We start from the raw sequence: 6,000 nt of genomic DNA on the forward strand, positions 1-6,000 counted from the left end.
CCGTGAGAGGAGCCTTTGTCCTCAGTCTCCTCTTCCTCCTCCGCCTTCCCGGCCTCTCACCATAGTGGGTGAGAACTATTAAGGGAAAGGAAGGAGTGATATGTGTGAAGAAGCGCCCTGTTGCGCGTCCCTTTTTATATTTGAGCTGGGCAGGGGCTAGCTCTTTTCTATGGAGGTAGCCTCCCTGCTCCTCCAGTCCAGCTCCCCCTTCGCCATCAATGGCTCGAGGAATCAAGGCTGACCCCCTGCACCAATCCATGACGCCTGGTCTGCCACGACGCTCATTCTCGTGCCCTCTGCATCTGCCACCGACCTTGCGCAATGCATGCAACACACATGGCGGAAGCTCCATGAGCGGGGAAAATAATGGGATGGTAGTTACCGCCCCGTGAACATGGGACGTGGGCAGTCCATGGATCATGGCCCATTATCTCCCCCACGACATCCTACACGGTGCTCGGGAAAGCCGGAAACTGATTCAAGCTTAGATTAATGAAGAAGCAAAGAAGATCTCAAAGGACAAGCTACCACTACCCTCTCACCTGTCTACTAGACAGGGCCTACCCCAACAACGCCCGACAGCGCGTTCAGGCCAAGCCCGGGGGCTCCTGTCGGTGCAACAAACCCCAAGTGTGTTGCCCAGATTGTACACATGCTTAAGAGCAAGGTTGCAACATCCAAGACCAGCCCAAGCAGAAAGAGATTAGCTCTTTAAGAAATCAAGGGGCAGATCAAGAAGACCAAGGCCAAGCTAACGGAGCAAGACACCACTAAGGAAAAACCTCCCTTGCCAGGCAGGCGAACCCGGCGAGGTCGAAGTTGTCTCGAAGACAAGTCTCAAGACTGTCCTGGCAGGCCTGCCGGGCACGATGAGGGCAGACTACCCCACCAAGGCTCCACCGCTCCACCTCACAGCAACACAATTCACCAATCTGTGCGGTGTCAAGCCCCCAAGTGACTAAGTGGCTGTTATTTGGCATGTGGCAGCCACTTCCGATGGAAATCACCTCCAAATGACAGACGTCTAGGGACGTGTCATGCAGACATGCGAGAAGGTGGTTGAATGGCACGGCATGGCTTGCCGGGCTACGCTATGATGTGACACTAAGCCATGCATTTAATGCGCCTTATCCTGTCTGTAGAGTTAGGTATTAGCGGTGTTTGCTATCTAATCAGTACACAATGACTGATTTGCCATTGTGGTGACCCCTTGATCTATAAAAGGAGGATCGTGGCAAACTTATAAAGGATTCAGACCCTTGTACACTCATATACGCGTAGCTACCCTCGCCCCGAGGCAACCTTGCCGGGCTAGAGCGATGCATCTCCACCACGGTCCTCTCATCAATTCACCAAAGCAGGAGTATGGTATTATGCCTCGCGGCGGCCTGAACCTGGGTAAAATTTGCCCATGTGATCGCTGTCGTCCTGCTCTGCACCCTCCTCTCTTTGTGCAATGTGCTCTCCCCCCTGCCGAGCCACAAGGGGCTGATGGCTCCATAGGTGGCCCTATTTTCCCACGACAGGTGCCCATGGACAAACTCTTCATTGAGCATCGAACATAATATTAGTACCAAAAGCGTACTCCAAGATTATATAAAGATTATGCACACAAATGAAAAATGCATCTTATGATTACAAAAGTGTTGATGATATAAAACATACGCACACAAATGAAAAATGCAGCTTATGATTACAAAAGTTTTGATGATAATATACAATACCTGAATAAGTATGGAGCCAACCACCATCTTGTAACCTTCAAATGGATCTGGAATTACACCCAAGGTCTCCAGTTTAGGCACAGAGTCCAAAGTTATTTGCGAAGGTGCATAACGATAATCAAGGAGCAGCCTTTGGAGTGAAGGGGCATCTTTGATGATGAGCTCCTCTCCTTTAAAGCAAATTCCAATGCTTACAAGGTGAGGCGACTTTATTTGGAGAGAACAGATATGGATTTCTTTTCCAAAAACAAGCAGTAAGCGCTCCAGGGAAGAGCAGCAGGAGTGGATGATGCTGTGTAGTGAGGCCTCCGACAGATTGACCACCATAGGTGTGAGTTTTTTAGGAGTGGTAGTCGAAGCATTTGTACCAGATTGTCTGGTAGATGACACCGGGCCAGGGTGGTGGTGTGGAGAGAGGAGGAAAACCGTGATATGGACACTAGTGGTGAGGGCACAGCTACAACGCTTGGTGGACAGCTATTTGCATAGTAATGGTAGAACTCAAGATGTTGGAGTTTTTGGAATTTGCGGGGTGTCAGCCAGGCGTTCACCGTGCAGGGTATGTGCAGCAGGTAGCACGCCGGGATGCATAGGTGTTGAACGGAGCCCTGGTGGGAGTAGATGATGGCTTTGTGGAGTTCAAAATCATGCACGACAGATAGCCGGCAACATTCGAGATTAAGAGGTGCGATGCGCCACAGAGTGCGCCACCGAGATGCGAGGATTTGTGTGTGGCGGCCATCATTGGTGGGGAGAAGGAAGATCTCCCCAAGGATGGCGTCCGGAAGATCGTTGATGCGGTCCGCCCGATATTCTGCGGGTTCCTCATATCCAGGGGCGTGGCCGCTTCTGCCCATGCTGCCGAGTGGAGGATCTACAGCCGATGGCGCCGCTGGCCGGAGCCTCATCTGTGTACATAGCAATCTGGAATAAAAGAAGACAGAAACATACATGTAGGACATGCAAAATCAATTCTCAAGATCTGGAAGAAAAAAAGGGCACCAACATATATGTAGGACATTCAAAATCAATTATCATGATTTGGCTACGAACTATTAGCATGCACGCTAACCATAGTCGGATTATTAGCAAAAAATCATTTGTACAGAACAAACAATTAATCACTAACCATAGATACCATTTAAATAATCAATACACTACACAGATCTAACGAATCTTACTCCGATTTCATGGACTGGGTGAACATAACCAAGGGTTTGTGTTCCCAACAAGGGGGGTGGACTAACTGGTTTTCCGTCGGAGTCGGAGTCGTTCGGAGTAGCAGTGGACCTCTGGCTCTGGCTGGGGCGGCACGACGATAGCGACGGAGTCAAGGTCGCGCTGCTTCACGCTCGAGACCTCATCAGCCGCGAAAACAACCTCTGCGCCCGGCTTCATGCATTGCATGGGTGCTTCACCAGCCCCGGCGTCGCCACTCCCACCGATGGTGCGCTTCAGCAAAATCCTAATACACTCCATGCAGTGGTGACAAGTGTGGACGGGGAGTGCGGCTGCCTATTATGACCAGCGGATTGGGTGCGCCATTAATATGGAGAAGTGGGAGTGAGGTGGGCGGCGGTCAAAGGGCTGGCTCGCTTCCCGGTGAGCCTGCATACCGGACTGCTGGCATGCCTACCATCATTTCACACAGCTGCTAGCCCGCCCCACGGTGAGTGCGCAGCGAACACGCGCATACCTCGACCTCCCGGCCTACCTGCTAGCATGCCTCTTGTGAACTCACGCATGCTCGTATGGCACACGAGACGTGTGCCCGACATGTATTATATTGATTTTTCCTTTTTGATGATTAATTTTGCCGCTTTATTGCTTAACCGAAGCACGACACTTACATTATTGGTCTAACGCACATAGTACGAATAAAGAGTTCGTTTGCGATATTAGTTGATAATTATTTATAACTTCCTGTATGTAAGAAGATTATATCAAAACTTGTCTCAAATTTGAAAAAAATAATAATATCACAGTCTATTTGTGTCCATATGACACCACGATAAGTTTCATGAATTTCAACTTAGTTTTCGATTTATTGGATTTTAAAATCAAGATTCTAGATGTTAGAAATTTCTTGCAAGGGGAGTAAACATGCACCTAGGGACACATATACATATGATTTTGCAATCCATTTTCATGCACTATCATGGGTCTCATGTAGATCAAATTTGATTTTTGCACATTTAAATCCCTGGGAAATCAATCAATGTATAAAAAAGGACATATGTTATTTATTTTTTTCAATTTTCAACACTAAACTCCTTTGGTCGCATGTTCACTGCAGAAAAAAATTGACATGCATCTTTGGGCCACCTACACGTGGTGGTCCTAGGACACTCACTCGCGTGGGCCCACGAAGTCGCCGACCAGCACTATGACATCCGATGAGAGAGGTTAATTTGACCAACAAGGATGGTCATTTTTTGGTTTTTGTTATACGTACGGTAAGAGTATATATAACGAGGTTTTTGCTCAAGGGGGTGGTGGTAGCGGATAAAAGTTCGCTGTTCGGAAAAAAGCACGGTCGCCCGAGGGTAGTGTTGACGTTGAGCCCCCGAGCTCCATGGATGATTACTCCATGATCATGATAGAGATCGGAGTTGATGTTGATGAAGGCCCTTGTCCGAACATGACGACTGGAGGCAGGGCACAGTCCTTGGTCAAGCCAAGATGACTAGTCAAGCCGATGAAGAAGACACCGACATCGCAGTTGATCTGCAGGCAAGCCATTGATCTTTTGCCGATAACACAGCGGAACTCTCAATGAAAGCGCCATTGTCGGTGTCAAAACGGACATATCTCGGGGTAGGGGGTCCCGAGCTGTGGATTCTCGTATCAATGGTAACAGGAACAAAGGAGATACTGTTTTACCCAGGTTCGTGCCCTCTTGATGGAGGAAAAAACCTATGTCCTGCTCTTGTTTATATCGATGGAGTATCAAGTACAGAGTTGATCTACATCGAGATCATATGTTGTGGTCTAAAACCTGAGGGTATGATGAATAATGTCATAATAATCCATCGACTAGCCTGGCCTCGACTTATATAATGTACCGGAGGCCTAGGATAACAAGAGTCCTAGTCGAATACGTTGGTGGAGAGGAGTCCTTATCTTGATCATCAAGTCTTGTGGAATATTCCCTGAATGCGGTAAGGGCTGCCCGAAGTGGCCCATGAGTAAACCGCCATGGGGGTCCTTGGCCCGATCAACCTGGTCGGGAGACAACGCCGTGAGTACCCCCTAGTCCAGGACACCGTTAGTATCCCCCTGAACCGGGGGTAAGCACAGGAGCTAGGCAACCCAGCAGGGCCAAAATCTTAAGTCAAATTGATGCATATTTATGGCTTTATAACAATGATTGCGGAAGGCAGCCCTCGTATATTAAATACAAACGCCGATGATATGTTTATTTTGACTCCATTGCGACCGTTTATCAGTTGAAAGTGGCCCATCGTCGGCTTCCACCCCCTTGTAGATGCTACGCCGGGTGTTTTCGCGATAACAAAACAACCCTTAGCTGATGTCTCAGTGCCTGAAGGTGGTTGTCTTAGCGGAAACGAGGCAATCAGATTTGTGGGCTTTATAACTTTCACTTAGTCATAGGAGCTTAAAGTTGGGAGGCCAGTAACTTGCCCCCGGTTAGTGTTTGGCGACAGTCGAGGTAAATCCGTAAACACTTCGGCCAATGTTATGAACGTCGTCATTTAACACGGGGTGACCTCTATCGATCTTATTGTTTAATACAGTCATCGGATCGCTGACCAGTTTACGCTTATTGTGACAGTCAGTTTTTGGCTTTCTCCACTGAGGCGCTTAACCATGCTAGCTGGAAGAACAATGCAGTGGTTCTCCCTTTGGCCACCTAGCCGAACAAAGCGGAACGTAGGAGGCAAGCACAGGAGCCGCGCAACCCACCTATTGACCGAAGACACAATTCAAAACTGATGCATATAAAGTAATATCCGAGAACATTTTGCCGACGACTCCTCGGAGTACCTTGGCTTTTGGTGGGTTCGGCTCAAGTAGAAGCCCCCTGTTGATATTGTCGATGCTTAAAAGGTGTCCGATAGTGTATTGTGGTATTTATGGTCGGACCCAACACCGAGGTGGAGGTCGGCAGAAAAAAAGCCGAACTATGGGTCAAGAGGATGTCCTGCCTCATAAAAAAAGCATACAAATAGATCTAAAAGTGCCATAAGCTTAAAAACCAAAAAACTTATGCGTAAACTCTACGTCCGAACTAAATCAATTTTTTGGTGCCAAT

This window comes from Triticum urartu, chromosome 6A, assembly GCF_056163025.1.
Source record: "Triticum urartu cultivar PI428250 chromosome 6A, HENAU_Tu73, whole genome shotgun sequence".
Classification (NCBI taxonomy): Eukaryota; Viridiplantae; Streptophyta; class Magnoliopsida; order Poales; family Poaceae; genus Triticum; species Triticum urartu.